At 40.0% G+C, this 17,643-nt stretch overlaps 1 non-coding gene across 1 annotated transcript; it reads left to right on the plus strand.

The window, feature by feature from the left end:
• Positions 1-1,713: 1,713 nt before the first annotated feature.
• On the plus strand, positions 1,714-1,815 carry LOC147911930 (U6 spliceosomal RNA). The gene has a single exon (XR_015550788.1). It is a non-coding gene; the product is annotated as a U6 spliceosomal RNA (small nuclear RNA).
• Positions 1,816-17,643: the final 15,828 nt, after the last annotated feature.

The following is a 17,643-nucleotide window of genomic DNA, read 5'->3' on the forward strand; positions in this document are numbered from 1 at the left end:
GCTGGTATGTGCTGTGATTTGAATTCTGAGGTTAAAATATTAACATACTTCGGTACTGGTTTGTAAATAGCCACTGCCTCAATCCTCTCAAGTAGTCCTTTGGCCCTGGCCACTCCAGCATCCCCTTCCCCAGGCTCCTGCCGTGCCTCCCTATGATCCAACAACTACAGGGAAATGACTGACATGCAGGGGACCTTCCAGACCCAGCTCCTGCTGAGAACAAAGGTGATTTAATATTTTTGAATATTATCCCTGATTAAGTCTCAAGTCTTTTGTCTGGGAGAGGGGACATGAGACTTGGGGTCAAGTACTTCAATGATGAGAAGCCAAATTTGGAAGAATTTTAGCGTATTATATGTAAAGAAGAAATATAGAGCAATTTAAGTCATGAAGAAGAGACAGTGAAGGGCTGGGTTCTAATTCCCAACATCATGACCTGAAGTAAGACACATAAGCTCTTTGTAACAAAGTAGATTTAGTGATATAAAGCTTAATAATATGTTCCAAGAGCTCCTGATGAAGAACAAGAAAGGTTTTCTTTAAATCTATAAGTTGAGATTTGTTAATTACTGTTATTATTCCTCTGATACTTCTGAGTACAGTAGAGTACACCAATTTTTTTAATAATGCAGTGATCCTCCTTGAAATATCTGTCACATTTAATAATATCAGCTAACATTTACTGAGCACTTACTCAACCAGACACTATTCTAAGCACTTTACATTTAGTGTCTAATTTAATACAACTATTCAGGTAGACATCACTATGATCATTATTTGATGTTGAAGAAACTGTAACTCAAGGATTATTTAACTTACCCAAGTCACTTGGCTGGTAAGTGGTTGAGCAAGGTTTTGAACCGAGGTAGTCTGATTTCAGAGCCCCCATGTCCACACACTGTGCTATACTGATATGGTCGACCAAGCCCTACTACTATTGAAAACCTACTATATGCCGGGGAACTTTCATATAAATTACCTCATTTAATCCTCCAACATCTACCTTAAGGCAGGCATCATCACCCCCATTTTACAGACAAGGAAACTGAGGCTCAGAGATGAAGTCACTCACCCAAGGTCACCCAATCAATAATCATCAGAACTGCAGCTCCAACCCAAGACTTTCATGCCAAGTCTTTCCTACTTCACGTGCTTTCCCATCTCCCAAATAATTTCCCTTCTTCTAGTACCTTTATTCTTCTCTATCTTTATGTTCTCATGGTCATCTTCAAGTTTCCAGATTGGTAATTCCCTTTCTAGGACCCCTGGTAACATTCAGCCTTTAACATTGCCCCTTTAACCAGTCTGTAACCTGCTCCTCATTAAAATGTTCTCCAGATTTAGTGTCCATTGAACTTGGCCTAAGCCAATCTTTAACAAAATGTTTGCAAAATGATGATTTTTCCAGCTCTACCACTCCCATCTTCCAAATCCTACACAACTGAAATCACAAAGCTGGCCCTATATCTGCTTCCTGAGCCAGTCAAGCAAACTTACTGAATAACTCCTGTATCAGTTACAGTGCTTTGGGTTGTGACTACAGATATCTGACTAATTCTCACTTAGACAATAAAGGCACTCCATGATCTCACAAAACAAGTAGGGAACCAAGTCAATTCCAGGATTGCTTAATTCAGCAGTTCAATTTCATCAAAGACCCAGGCTCTTTCCATCTGTATGTTCTACCATCCTAACGTGTAGCAATGTCTCCCCTTTCTTTAATAGCACATATTCCCAAAAACTGAAAAAATATAGAGAAGATTACCATGGCCCCTGTCTGAAGATACCTAAATTCATGAAGCATGCAATTTTTTCCCTCAAATAACTCCTTTTTAATTGGGCTGTCCTCGATAACCCTATTAAAAGTTACAACCCCACCCCTGCATTCCATCTCTTCCTTCCCTACTTCATTTTTCTCTATATCACTTATCACTATCAGGCATACCATATATTTTATTTGTTTTCTCTCTCCCACATTAGAGTGTAAGCTCCATGAAGGCAAAGACTTTAGTCTGTTTTATTTACTCTTGTGTACCCAGTACCTAGAACATTTCCTGGCACATAGGATGCACTCAACAAATATTTATTGAATTAATCAATGGCCACAAGATGACTACTACAGCAATAAACATCATGTCCTCAAAAAACAACATTCTAAGCAGCAAAAAAGAGGAATGAGACAAAGAGGCTGTTTTCTCCCAAGGCTTGCAGCTTTTTTCAGAAAGTATAGTATTTCTCAGAAACTCCAGAGCAGACTTTTCCTAAGGTCTCATTAACCAGAACTGGTCACATGCTCACCAGTAAGCCTCAGTAGGCAAATGGGAATGGGATTGCCATGAATGGCTTAAACCAATAATGATTCATCTCTCAGGGCTGGGCAAAGAACAACTCTTTTAGCATTAGAGAGGAGCATGTGAGGTTGTCGTGTGAGCAACCTACAATGTTTGCTATAGTAGCTGAGCACACTCTTGAGAAACATCTTCTAACTCCTGTTCTCCTCTCTTTCCTCCAAGGCTAGGACAGCCCTCGTCTATCTGGCTAGCTCCCATAGGACATTTCTGTCATTCACCTCAACACACCTGGTGCCAAGACCTTGGTCTCTAATACCATTCCCCACTAAAAGAAGTCAGAGCTCCTTGGAGAAATGGATGATTCCAGAGTTGGAGCAGAGTAGGCACAAGATGAGCCCGCAACATCTTATGCCAGAAAGTAAGGAAGTGCTCAAGAAAATGATGGAGTCATATCACAAGGACACAGGAACCAGTGTGAGGGGGTACCCACTGTCCAAATATAGAACAATCTGAACATCAAAATAATTAAGGACAGTAATAAATTATAAACCATTGATGAAAAATAGGAATCCATGTGTTCATAGTGATAATAGAAAGATAAATAAAGGTGAAGGGAGGGCTCATGTTTATAGTAGAATACTGAGGACCGACTGGTAAATGTGGAGGGAGTTGGGAAAATAATTTTGCAACCATGATGGTAAAGATTGGTTCAGGTAGGGATCACTGGATACTAAATTCAGGGACATTTTAATGAGGAGCGGTTTATTTGCAGGCTCTTAGTGTGTCTTCTCACAGATTGCAGAGATAAAATAGTAACTACACAATGAAATGATTGGGCAACATCTTGACTGGGTAATCAAAATTAATATGACCAATGAAGGGGCAGATGGACATTACATGCCTCCATGTATGATTCCCTAAGAAGGACATAGCATCACCTACGTGGTATTCCAGCATGGAATACATAACCTGAATTTAACCATGAGGAAATATCAGGCAAGTACAATGAGGGACATTATATTTTTTAAAAAAATGTAGAGTGGAGAGTACTGTATTCTTCAAAAATATCAATGTCACAAAATACAAAGAAATACTGTGGAAATATTCTAAATGCAAAGAGAGTAAGGATATATGACAACTAAATTCAATACCTGATCCTAGACTGGATCCTGTACTGGCAGAAACAAAAAAATACTATAAAGGATTGCCAGTTGCCACGACTGGAATATGGAATATTCCATATGTGAAATATGGAAAGTAGATGATATTGAAGTATCACCTTGATGTTAAACTTAATGATGTTGATAACTATACTGTGGTTATGTAAGAGAATACTAAAGTATTTATGAGTAAAAGGGCCATGATATATGCAACATACTCTCAAATGGTTCAGGAAAAATCAACTATGATATATGCATAGAAAGATAAATAGATGATAGATACTAGATAGATAGATTAGATAGATAGATAGATAGATAGATAGATAGATAGATAGACAGACAGATAGATATAGAGTAAGTAAGCAGATGATAAAGCAAATGGGGAAAATGTTAGCAATAGGTGAATCTGAATGAAGGGCATATGAGTCTTCACTGTACAATTCTTATTATTACAACTCTTCTATAACTTTGAAAACATATCCAAATAAAACATTTTTAAAAACACAGCTCATGATCCATCCCATCCTGTTTAGAAGCCTTCCCCACTTAGTTTTGTGGAGGCTCTCAGGGCTTCAGAATAGTGAAAGATGTCACCTGTGGATTTGCATGTTTTAGCAAAGATGAACCCACCCCAATTATTTGTGGGAGATCTTCCAGGAGAAGAATAATTACTCAACAAACATTTACTGTGTACCAGGCACTGTGTTACATACATGCTTGGATAAAAGGTGACTAAAGCAAGCTTCTTGTCCTCAAAAAGTTCATGAATATAAATATAAGCTATGTGTCAAGTACTATAATTAGAGGAATGTGCAGGTTCTAGAAAAAGCCAGAAGAGATATATCTTACTCAGCCAGGAGTGAGGATCAGAGCAAAAGAGTGTGGAGAGGTCAGGGAACATTTCCCAGAGAAGATTCTTGAGTTAAGCCTTAAAAGGGTGAGCTGGTGGACAATGAGAAGAGAGCAAGGACATTCTTTGCAGATAGGAAGGAATGAGAGAGGTAGGGTAGTAGTTAAGAATAGACTCCGGAATCAGACTGCCTGGGCTCAAATCCCAAATCTGCCACTTATTAACTGCATGACCTTGGGTAAGTTAGTTAGCCTCTCACTGTCTCAGTTTCCTCATCTGTCACATGGGGATGATGACATTATCTACCACATAGGATAGTTGCTGATGATTAAATTATAAGAGATGATATGTTTAGACCACAACCTGGCACATATAGCTGCCCAATAAATATGAGCTCAGTTCATGTCTCTTTCAGGAAACTGAAAGTTTCAGTCAGTAGAGTGCAGAGTTCATGTCAGCAAATGGAGGGAGAAAGGAGGGAGGATGTGATGCCAAGCTAAGGAATTCATACTTTAGCCCAAAGGCAATGGGAAGTTATTGAAGAGTTTTAATGACTTCACCCAATTTGTGCTTTAGAAAGGTCCTTCTGGCTTGGAGAATGAAGCAGGGTAAGAATGGAGGCAAAAAAACCGTTGAAGAGGTCATTGCATCAGTTCAGTTGAGAGGAGATGAGAATCTGAGATAGGATAGTGAGGCAGAGTGTTACTGAGGAGGGAACATATTCAAGAGATATTGTGGGAGTAGAAGTCTAGGTTAGCTCCCAGGTGCCTGACTTGGACACCAAGATGGATAAAGGCTCCATCCTCTGAGACAGGGAACAAAGAAAGAGCAAGGTTTTGGAGGCGGGGAACAGAGATGATGAGTTGAGTTTCTCCATAGTAAGCTTGAAGGGCCTGTGGGACATCCAAATAGAGATGTCTAATAAAAGGTAGGATATACAAGGCTTGGATTCGCTATCACTTAAGACTCACAAAGCAAATTCTACCTGTGTGGCCTTCAACTAGCTATAGGCCTTTGCTGAGCCTCCATTTCCTCCACTATAAAATGATTGTGATTATTAAAATGCCCTAGTGTAAGTGAAAAGCATTCAATAAAGTATCAAATATGATACAAATGCCAGATAGTTTTCTTTTTAGGAGAGCTGACACACAGGAAACTTCAGGAAACTTTTCCCCTCTAGGGCAATAAAAAGTGTTTCAAGAATACATAGGAACAGCCCTGCCTGTCCTAAGCCTGTGTTTTTCTCCCCTCCTAATTTATCTAGACTAAAAATAGTCAGATCGGAAACTTGAAAATAAGTCTTCACTGGGCTAGAAGGAGCAAAAGCTGAAATGAGATACTACAGAGGCCAAAACTTGAGGTAGAATTCAAAAGTTCTAGGGATATGTCATCTTTATTGAGATTTGGCCAACTTCTAGGCACAATGGTTAATTCCAGACCCTGACTAGAGGCAGCCTTGCAATGCCTTTTGCAAAGTGCTTGGTTCTCACCTATCCTTATGGAGGTGACTACAGAGGCCACACAACAGGCATCTTAATTCTCTGTACCACAAACTAACTTCTCTCTGCACATCCTTGGGGCTTACCTGTAGAAATTGCACCCTTGTTTCAATGGCCTTGCCTCATAATTTTCCTATGGAAGTCCTCACGAGCCCCCAGATTCTTTTAGAACAGCAGGTATAGAATTAGCTATTCAGGTTGCAAAACTGACTTCATTTGTAGAATGTGAGAGTATACAGTCCCTCCCTGGGGAGGGTACATACAGTCTTTCTATTCAGTTCAGCTTGTGAGAGATTCACTTATTAATTGGTATTTTATTGGGATGGCATGTTTGTTGCATCCCCAGATCTTATGACCCTGACCTTTGAATCAATCATCTTTGACTCTATAGGCTCAATAAATATACCAGTTTCTCAAAATCTCTGTCATTCTCTGTGTGGGTGATGAGCTTCACTTTCCTCACCTGTAAAATAGAAATATTAATACTTACTTGCAGAGCTGTTGTGAGGACTAAATGAGATTATACATTGAAAGTACCTACCCTCCACATTCATTCAAAAAATATTTACTGAGAACCTATTATGTGCCAGACACTGCTATACGCATTGAGGATACAGCAATGAACAAAGACAAATATTACTACCCTTGTGGAGTTGACACTATGGTGGGGGAAGTCTGACAAACAACTAAATAAGTAAAATGTATAATATGACAGATGGTGATAAAAGCTGTGAAGAAAAATAAGACAGGATAGTGGGCAGGTGAGTGCCAGTCAGAGTTGGAGATCACCACACAGTAGGTGCTTCATAATTGGTAGTTATTTCTGTTATGGTAGCTATTTCTGTTAGGTCTCTTTAGTCTCTATACCTCAAGCATTACTTGGATATAGATCCTAAGTGCTTGCAACAGTTCAAAAAAACGCATATCAAAACCTAACTAGGGATCAGGGACTTGCTAGGTTTTGGGGGTATAAAGATGAACAAGGCATGATCCATAGCCACAAGGATCATTTCAATATACTGTAGTAAGTGATCAGGCATGGGGTGAGGAGGGCAGAGGTAGAGGAGAGTCACTTAGCATGATCAAGCGTCAGGAAAGTCTTTCTGGATGTGCTGTTGCCTAACCTGAGACTCAAAGGCTGAGAAGAAGGAATTGGAAAGGGTGAATGTGGCAGAAGAAATTACACAAGCAAAGTCATGAGACCATGGACTAGTGATGTGAGTAAGAAAGAACAACATGAAGTTCAGGGCAAGGAGAGTGGCAGGACATGAAGCCAGAGAAGTAGGCACAAGTTAAGAGGACATGGGGAGACAGATCATGGACATCACTTAGAGGACAATTATGGAACAACTAGAAGTTCTTGGGTAGGGAAATTACATGGTCGGATTTGCATTTTAGAAATATTACTTTGTAGAAAAAAAGAAAATAAAAGAAAAGAGATCATGCTAGCTGCAGTTTGTAGGATAGATTATAAGAAAGTCGAAACTAGAGGCAGAGAATTCAGATAGGTCACTACCAGAATAGTCCATGCGCAAGAGTATGAGAGCCTGGATTGCAGGAGATAGAAAGGAAAAGATGGATTTGAGAAATATTTAGGAAGTAAAATTGGAAGGCCATAGTGGCTAATTTAATTAAGAATGCAAAATCAAGAGTGACTCCCAAGTTTCTGGCCTGGGTGGATGGTAGTGCTATGATGGGAAGTACAGAACAAAGGATGGATTCCCTGGGAAAAATGTTGAATTCGGTTTCGGACACTCTAAATCTGATTCAATGGATTTTTTCCAGAAGATACTCTTTTGGGATTTGGTATAATTTAAGGTTTTGCAATCAGGCATAGTTGGGTCCAGACTATAATTTGGGGGTAATAATAAAAATTTACCCCATAGGATGAAAGAGAAGACAAAATGATATAATGCACAGGAATTGCATAGCACAATGCTTGACATATAGTAAACTCTAAGTATAGATTAGGTATTAGCTATTATTATTAGCCTTTTTTGGGGGCTCAGATCACACCTCCCACTTCTCCTCAACTCCTCTAAGTTTGCTTTTAAGGTTTTCTAGCTGACTTGCTTCTGACGTCTTAGCATACTCCTTTGGGAGCTGCCCCATGAATTTCTACAATCTGTGTTAATCATCCTGTTTACTTTCTAGTTTCTTCATGGTTTTGAAAAGAGCTTCATCTTTATTCTGCACATGATTTCCCTGCTGAGTCACCATCTCAGGCTCCACTTGACCTTCAGATCACCATGATTCATATTGCTTACTTAGAAGGAATTTTTAACAGGTATGTCTCTCCAGGCACCAATCTATTTGGTATCAGCATAAGCATTAAATGCCCCCTCTGTCATCTGATAATTTTGTTACGGGATGAGACTGTTCAGTGCAACAATTTTGATGATGACAGCTACCATACATTTAGCACCTATTAGGCCAAGGGCTTGGCATTTATGCTCCCATTTCATCCCTATAAACCTTCTGAGGTAGGTAGGTGCTAGTATTATCCCAATTTTGTAGCCAGAAACTAACATTTATTGAGCATTTACATGATATCAGGTACTGTGTTAAGCACTTTGCATATGTTAACTTTAATTCTCACACCATGCCAAAATGTAAGTACCATTATTAGCCCCATTATTTAAATGAACAAATTAAGTCTTAGACAAGTTAAAGTAACATGCTTAAGGTCATACAGTTGATAGTGGCAGACTAGGGCTGGAAATATGATTGTGTTTGCTCCTGTGCCCTGATGCATGCCACAATGCGACAAGAAAAAGAAGGGCTGGGGAGTGGGAGCCTGGCTGAGTATGTATATTTGATAGGATGAGTAGGTGTGGCTATTGTCTCCCTTTATTGAAAGACAAAATTAACTTGATTTCTTAGTTGTCTTTACTTGCAAGGTGGTGATCAGGAGATAAAGTTAAGGGATCTGGTATTTGAAATTCCTTCTCCAACTCCTTCCTACTCCTTGCCCACTATCCAAACACACATTAAAACTTCTAAAGTCAATAATCAAAGACTGAAGTGGGGAGGAAAAGACAATAATACAACTCACTGTCCTAATGCAGGAATTTTCATTTTTTATAGTCCTTTCTAGGTGTGTCCACATAAAGACAATTTTACCTGGTTGTAACTATTTTGTATTTTGCTTTATTCATTTAACATTATAGAGTGAACCTTTTATCCTTCCTATTTCATTTACTAACAGGCCATAATATACATCAAGTTGTTCTACGTTAAGATTATTTCCAGTTTCTCATTAGTAAAATTAATACTTCATTGACAATCTTTGTGCCTATAGATTTTTGTTTTCCTTCTGCTGAGGTCTGTCCTTAGGATAGAATCCCCAGAGAGGAATTGCAGTGTCAAAGGAAGAAACATAATTATGGCTTGATGCAAATTATCAAATTGCTTTCCCAAAGGATCAGACCTATTTGCACTGCAGTTGTGATAGTGCAAGCTCGTCACTGGCAGATGGTTTTCAGTTGCCATGTTTCTTTCTGTGTTTATAGTTTAGCCTTAATCTTTATTGTTTCTATGATTAGGCATATATTCAAAATAATGTGAAGGTGGCAGGAAAATAAAGAATGAAATTCCAGTAAGGAATGAAATAATTGGCCACAATTTAAAATCTCTTTCAGGCTTATTTGTGTCCATGAGGGTATCCCAGCAGGCTGGTGTGTCAGTCTTTTTCAGATCCATTTTTCCATAATGAGATGACAGGTGAAAGATATGGCCAGCCTGGCAGGAGCCTCACTTGGGGAGGTTAGATGGGGAGTGGGGAGGGACATTAGCCAGTGTTGGAGGACCTGGTGAGTGGCACATATAACCAGGACACAGAAGGCAGAATCACAGTTTGAGGATGAACTAAAAAAAGATCATTGGCATCAAAGTGTCCTCCATTCTATAATTAACCTAGTAGTACCTCCTTCATACAGAAACTAATTTGTAGTCAGACTAATTAGAATCAAGAATTCAAATTAAGAAATAGCACTGGCAACAAGGAAGGAAAGTCCAGACCTGCTGCTCCTAGGAATAATGGAGAGGCAGAATAATTACAACTCTTATTCAGAGAGCTCCTTCCATGTGTCCAGTATTGTACAAAATGCTTCCTCTTGCTTGTGTCTAATCCTCCCAGCAACCCTATGAGGTGGGAAGAGTTAAGCTGATTTTACAGATTAGGAATCTGAGGCTCAGAGAGGTTGAGTTGGCAGTAGCATAAAGTGGTAGTTAATAGCGTGAGTTCTAGAGCTGGAGTGCCTGGGTTGGAAACCTGGCTTCCCCATTTACTAGCTATGTGATCTTAGGCAAGTTACTTAACTTCTCTACCCTTCAGCTTCTTCTACTTGTAAAAGAAGATAATAATCGAAGAACCTACCTTATAAGATTGTTTGCAAGGACTGAAGGAAACAATATATGCAAAGTGCTCTGAACAGTGACAGGCATATAAGGTCAAAAGACTGAGCTGTGATCATTATTATTACCTAAGATGCCACAGTCAGTAAAGAGGAGAGCTCGGATTCTGTCCCAGGTTTGCTGGCCCCCAAATGTCACCCTCTCTTCATTAAATCAAAGAGCCCACTTAGAACTAGTGTATGTTGTTAGTAAACCCTGTTTGACCACCCAAACTGTTTGCTTATACTCTGATTCTCCTTGTGAGCCACATGCAATGGCAATGTAGAGATTTAAGAGTCAACTCTTAGCTCTTGTGGAACACTACCTCTTCCCCAAGGGAAAAGATCACTTCTTCTCTCTCTGTATCTATGAGGCTTGGACTAGTGGCTCACTGGGAAATGGTAATTTCACACTAAGAGAGCCAAGATCCTAGGTTCTATGTCCAAATACTATAACTCTGCCAGGGTTGAGATAAATTTCTATTCTGCTCTATTTTCTTTTCTTGAAGTGCAGAAGTTATATTTAGGCTCAATTTTAAGTTTCTAACCCAGGGCCTTGCCTCCAGTAATGGACAAAGTGATATTTAGGTAGAGAGAAGCTTCTGTTAATAGCTAATCATAAGATTAGTATTTATTAAGCACTTTAAATTTTCCAGGTACTATTCTCAATTCTTCACTTCCATTTCTGCATTTAATCCTCACAACAACCCTCTATGGTAGGTACTATTCCCATTTGACAGAAGAAGAAACTAGGCAGGGTGGTTAAGAAACAGGCCAAAAGTCACTTAAGTAGTAAATGCAAGTACTAGGATTTAATCCAGAGCCCTAGAGCCCACACATACAATCACTATACACTACTGACTCTCATTAATGGTAAAGGGCTAATTAATAGGCAGAGGCTAATCTTAGTCTCTAGCATGGTGCCTGTCACACAGAAGTCATTTAATACATAATTTTGGAATGTTGAATGAACCATTCACTATTTATGCATCTTTACCGTGCAACCCAGTAATAATTGTGCATTTAATCAAATAAATTAGAGTCATGTTATTAATTTCTCTAATTATCAAATTAAACTATTTGCCTGGATTAACCTTCAGTATGGCTCCATGTAATTTAATAATCTGTTCAAAGTGCACAGCAAAGCCATTCACTCATCCTTCATCAATTGAGAATGCCTACTAGAAACGAAGCCCCCGTACTATCTCTAGGGATACAGAGATAAATAGACATAGAGGCTCACAGTCTAGTGGAGGAGACATATATACAAATATAAATGGGACTGATCAGAGGCATTGAAAAGAGGAGGAATATGGGAGAACAGAAGAGGAAAATGAAGTATGAATATATAGTACTTGTGCTGCCCAACATGTCTTCTTCTGGTAACATATCTTATCCCACCTAGATGGGTATATCACCCAACTCTGGTGTGATGATTAAATTTATATGTCAACTTGACTGGGCTAAGGGATGCCCAGATAGCTGGCAAAACATTATTTCTGGGTGTGTCTGTGAGGGTGTCTTTGGAAGAGATTAACATTTGAATCAGTAGACTGAATAAAGAAGATTGTCCTCACCAATGTAGGTGGGTATTGTCCAATCTATTGAGGGCTTGAATAGAACAAAAAGGCAGAGGAAGGTCAAATTTGCTGTTTTCTTGGGCTGGGATATTCATCTACTCCTGTCTTTGGACGTTGGCATGCCTGGTTCTCAGACCTTTGGACTTAGATTGAATTATACCACCAGCTTTCCTGGTTCTCCAGCTTGCAGGCAGCAGATTGTGGGACTTCTAGGCCTCCATAATCGCCTGGTTTCTATAATAAATAAACAAACAATTGGTTCTATTTTTCTGGAGAACTCTGTCTAATATATCTAGATAATCAGAGAATTCCGTTTCTGTGGCCATTGTTGTTAGTTCAGGGGTAGACTCAATTCTGGAACTTTTGCTGGGACTATTGAGAAAGTGGGTCTGTGTTTCTACTGGGGTTGCTAAGTAGATGCAAATCTGTAGCTCTTGGTGGCTTTCCTTTTTTTTTTTTTAATTTTATTTATTTGTTTATTTTTCCCCCCAAAGCCCCAGTAGATAGTTGTATGTCATAGTTGCACATCCTTCTAGTTGCTCTATGTGGGACGCGGCCTCAGCATGGCGGGAGAAGCGGTGCGTCCGTGCGCCCGTGCGCCCGGGATCCGAACCCGGGCCGCCAGCAGCAGAGCGCGAGCACTTAACCGCTAAGCCACAGGGCCGGCCCTCTTGGTGGCTTTCTTGGCCACCATGTAGGGAGAGCCTGCTTGAGAACTGAGTCAACATAGAGGAGATCAGGGCCAAGGGATACAGACAGATTGCTGATGATATCATTTGAGCAGCTGGATCTAGCTAGTCTAAAATTACCCCTGTGCTTTTCCATTAGTATCAATAACCCCTTTCTTTTGGCTTAAGCATATTTGTGTTGTGTTTCTGTCACTTGCAAGCAAAAGAGTCCTTTATACAGACATATATCTAGACTCTGTGTGTGTGTGTGTGCGTGTGTGTGTGTGTGTACGTGCATGCATATGCACACACATACACTGGTATGTTGGTTAGTTAGGGAAGGCTTCCTGGAAGAAGTGAGACTTGAACTAAGTCTTAAAGTGTTGGTGGAAGCTACCTAAAGCAAAGGGAAATGTATGCTGGGAAGAGAGGCAGCATGAATATAAGTATGGAGGTAAGATACACCAAAAAATGAGGGGGGTAGGGATACTGTAAGCAGTGTGGTGTGGCCAGAGGGTAAAGTGAGAGTCAGAAGAAGGGGAGACAAAGCTGGAGAGCAGGGAAGGGGCCAGTAAGTGGAGCATCAGGAATGCCATGTTAAGAAGATGGCAATTTGTATTCCTTATACTCCTTTTCTACAGCCCAGCCAAACCTTTACGTTTTTTTTCTCTTTTTGTTATTAGTTCTCCAGTAACATGTACCAATAAACAGCATCGAAGTAGGAAGCTTTATAGGCTTGGAGTTTGGTCAATCTCAGGATCCTTTTTGGGTTCTGAATCACTAGAGGAATCTCTTTGTGGTGTCCTATTTGTTGGCTGCTCTAGGTGAGGCAATCCTTATCCTCCATTCCATGATTAAGAGATATATCAAGACACCAACCAGAAAGTTCCTTCTTATATGACCAAAATGCCTTTGGTTTTCCAGGCCAGGGTCATGTGTTCAGTGATGATTGAGCATCAACTATGCCCATGGCCTGTGCTAGACACTGGGGAGCATATTGAAGAATAAGACATGGTTTCTGCCCTCAAGGAATATCCAGTCCAGGGGAGGAGACAATCACAATAAAATATGATCAGGGCCACAGTGAAGCGATATAAAGGGGGCAGTGGGAACACCAAGAAAGAATAGCTTAGAGGTATCAAGGAAGGTTTCTTCTACAAATGTAACCTTGGAACTGACTTGAAGAAGGAGCAGGGATTTACCAGATGGACAAGGATAAAGTGGAGGGCATTCCAGGCAGGAAGAAAAGTTTGTGAAAAGACCTAGAGGTATAAGAGAACAGGTTGTGCTTGGGGTAACTGCCCATAATCTGGTATTTCTGGATATCCAAGTGTGTGTGGGGGAGATTGGGACAGCGTTGGGGGTGGCCTGGGGGGAAAGTTCTGGCTATGTAGGCAGGAGCCACATAATAAGGATCTTAGTCAAGGGATTTAGATTTTAGTTGGTAAACAATAGGGAAGCATTGAAAAAAAAAATTGAACAGAGGAGTTACATATAGTTTGTGCTTTAGAAAGAGCACCCTGGCTGCAAAGTGCTGCCAAGTAGAGAACGGATTAGAGGAATCTGGGCAGAACTGCAGGCATGAGGGAGCCTGGTTAGGAAGCTGTTCCAACAGTCTAAGTGTGAGATGATGATGGAGTGGCAGTGGGCATGGAGGGAAGTGGATGGATTTGAGAGCTATTTTAGGACTAGAAATGACAGAGCTTGGTGACTGAGTGAATGTCAGTGATGTGGGGAGAAAAAAGGAGGAGTTAAGTATGATATCCAGGTTTCTGAAGTTTAATTTAAACCGGTGAAAGAAAAAACACTGAAAGTGCCCTATATATTAGAACATCAAGTAATTGTCAGGTTCCTGATAGTTGTACCAGAATTCAGGAATCTCTCTTTAGCAATCTGAGCTGCCAGACTCTCAGAGAAAGGAGCCAGGCATTCCCAAATTTGAACATAAGTACTTATGTGTGGCTTTGTTCATATATATATATGGGTGGAGGGGTGTATGTGTACACATGCCTGGGACCACCTCCCCCAAAGAAAATATTTGGAGAAAGTAATTCTTTTCAGAAGCCCATCTGACACTCCTGGACAAAGGCAGCTGGTTATTTTTAACTCTTTGGGCTAGGTCAATCTAGATTCAAGCCAAAGCAAAACGATTTCCTCTTTAGCCAATATTTTATAGACGGGGTTCATTTCTACTTAGTCCAGAGTAAAAATAAACTATCAAAGAAAGAAAAGAAGGATATCTATATCTATTTTTTTGCTGTCATTTGTGTACTTTTCCAGAGCTTCCTCAAAACCGTAATGGAAGCTGTGCTTAAATGTCCATTGCTTTGCTTAAATGCCATTTTGCTTAAATGCCCATTGAATTGGTGTACCTTCCCTGCTACTATAGGAGGGCAAAATGATGGAGTTTTTGAAAGTAAATGGACTGGATTTTGTGTGTATGTGCAGGTGTGATTTTTTTTCTTTCCAAGGCTGGAGGAGCTGAGGTAAGAGCTTAATATGCACCAAAACTTTATTTTATGAATGACCAAAGAGTAATGAATAGGTCACAGAAAACAGCATTTGAGAAGTAGAACGGATTGGCTAACACACAGCTCAAAGCAAGGGGTGGCGCCTGTCCAAGCTGGGCACAAAGAAGAGGCCATCTCCAAGCCCACATATTGGATCTGAGAAGTTCATCTGATTTTTCACATCCTTGATATGAAGGAGCCAATCCCTGGCCAAAATTCCTCTAGAACAATGGCAAACATTCATCACAGCCCAGCTGAACCTGTACCAGATGACTGATTTCCCCAAGGGCAAATTGAGGATTTCCAATTGGGCTAACATTAGAGCGAACTTAGAATACAAACAAACCAACTCCTGCTCCAACAAGCCTTCGAGAGCACCAACCACCACAGATGACAGCCTCTCTCTCTCTCTCTCTCTCTCTCTCACACACACACACACACACACACACACACAGAGGAAAGCTGTCTAGATTTGCCAGCTCAAGAAGCATGAAGAGGCTCTAAATCCATAGTCTCAAACACAATACCAAGCCATGATCCTGAGATTCCAGGAGACAATGGTATTTTTCTGAGTGGATAAAAGCATAGGATGACGCAAATGGGATACCTTGGCAATAGAAGAATTCTTTATAAAGTTACCCAAGGAGAAACTGAAACTCTGTATTTCTCCAGAAGCATGTACTTACAAAGATTTATTTAACAAAAATAGTGTCCCAGCTATAGTATTTTGTATACTAATGTTATACTAGCTTTAACTCAAAAGAAACAGGCCTTGATCATAATGTCTTTCCCTAGCCCTAGGCTTATTTCCCCAGGAATCAGACTCTTTAGTAGGATAGTCTACTTAGAATTGTCCTTTGCTGCATGCCTCCCCACAACATACACACCCTTAGATGTATAGCTAGGTGGGAGTGAGGTATTTGCTATTTTCATGTCATCTGTATATGAATAATACCTGGAACATTAGGCATTTTTCCCTCTCCACTGATAATTATCATTGCCCAGATCTCTCCTCTGTGAGAAACATCCAGAAGAGCCAGGGTAATTGTTGGGCAGTGTGGGAATAAATGGGGAAGAAGAGAAACAGGGGCCCTAGAAATCCAGGTAGAATAGTCCAATAGATCCAATTGATGAGATTAAAAATGAACACCTTTTGCTATTATTTATGACAAAATATGTTTCATTTTAAAAAATGCTCTGGATCCCCTTTTGCCTATGAGTCTACTGGCCCAGGAATATTCTAGGCCCACCAACATGATTTTCCAAGGAAGTGTGGAGTGATGATTAGTAAAGCAATGAATCTCTTCTACCTTTAGTTTCACCTGTAAAATGGCGACTCTAATTCTGACCCTTGCCTTATTTTTCCCAAGGCAGTGATGAAATTAAGAAGATGACTTAATAAAATTCACTGAGTATCTTAGAAGTATGTGCCATAGAACACTAGACAATAATCATAAAACACAAGTTAGATTTCTGTAATATGATAATTTGCCTATGACAAATGAGAACTTTCATAGTCTGTAAACAATCTGCAAATGATCTTTGAGCCAGCACAGAAAGAGTTTCTGAAATGGCGACTGCTAGCACACAGACAGGAAGTGGGAAGCCTGTGGCTCCAGAATGGAAGAAAACGGAAAGAAATAAGATTAAGCAATCTCTTGAAGTAGAGCCTGCTTCTAGGGGAGAAGGGCAAAAATCATCGTGATAACTATGGGAAGATGTCTCTCAAAGCCAAGTTCAAAGAATATATCTTTTTTCTCTCTCCCTTTCTCCCCCGCACATGCTCAGATCAGTCCCCCTTGAGGACCACATGGAGCTTGGGCCTAACACCCACCCATACTTCCTGTTATACAGATTTACACACATAGAGGCACCTAGGCAATCAGAGGTGCATCCAGAAACAGGCCCATATAGACATTCAGGATACAATGTGGAATAGATAAGTGAACGTAGGACACACAAACCATATGGAGATGGGTTGGGTAGATATATTTGGAGAGTAGTGGTGAAAAATAACACCCTTCTCATTCACTCCCAAGTTCAGAACCAATTGAGAGACACAGGAAGCAGAGAGGCAGATATTTAAAATATCTGTTTATTACTGTTAAAAGCTGGATTGGAGGACAGGGAATACATAGATAGCCATAATAGGCTTCCTAATCCTCTCCCACTTAGCTAGACAGAATTGCCAACTCACCCAGGGGTGGAGAAAGAGGCCAAGAGAATTATTCTAACAGAAGTAATCCCAAATGGAAACATGAAGAGAGCAGAATGGAAGACTCCAATCCCTTCCCTCCCCTGCAAAAGAGGAGAATATGACAGAGACATGATTAATAAAGTTATCACAGGATGTTTCTCCAGCCCCCTTGCTTTGAAATCCTGGTTTTGTCACTTCCTGGCTCAGTCTCTCTACTTGGAAAACAGTTAACAATACCTACTTTGCAGGGTCATTGTAATCATTGCCAATAATGTATGGAAAATGCCTTGCACAGTGCCTAGCATTTAGCAATTATTCTCTCAATCTAATGAAAATTAAACTCACTGAATGAATACTAACTTTTCTGTTGAAACATTGTTTCAGTAAATATGTAAGCTCCTTAAAAGAACAAATGTTATGTCCATACTACCCAAACTGATCTACAGATTCAATGTAATTCCTATCAAAATTCAAAAATGGCATTTTTCACAGAA

Source organism: Ceratotherium simum, chromosome X, assembly GCF_057802395.1.
Source record: "Ceratotherium simum simum isolate JZ-2026a chromosome X, ASM5780239v1, whole genome shotgun sequence".
Taxonomy (NCBI): Eukaryota; Metazoa; Chordata; class Mammalia; order Perissodactyla; family Rhinocerotidae; genus Ceratotherium; species Ceratotherium simum.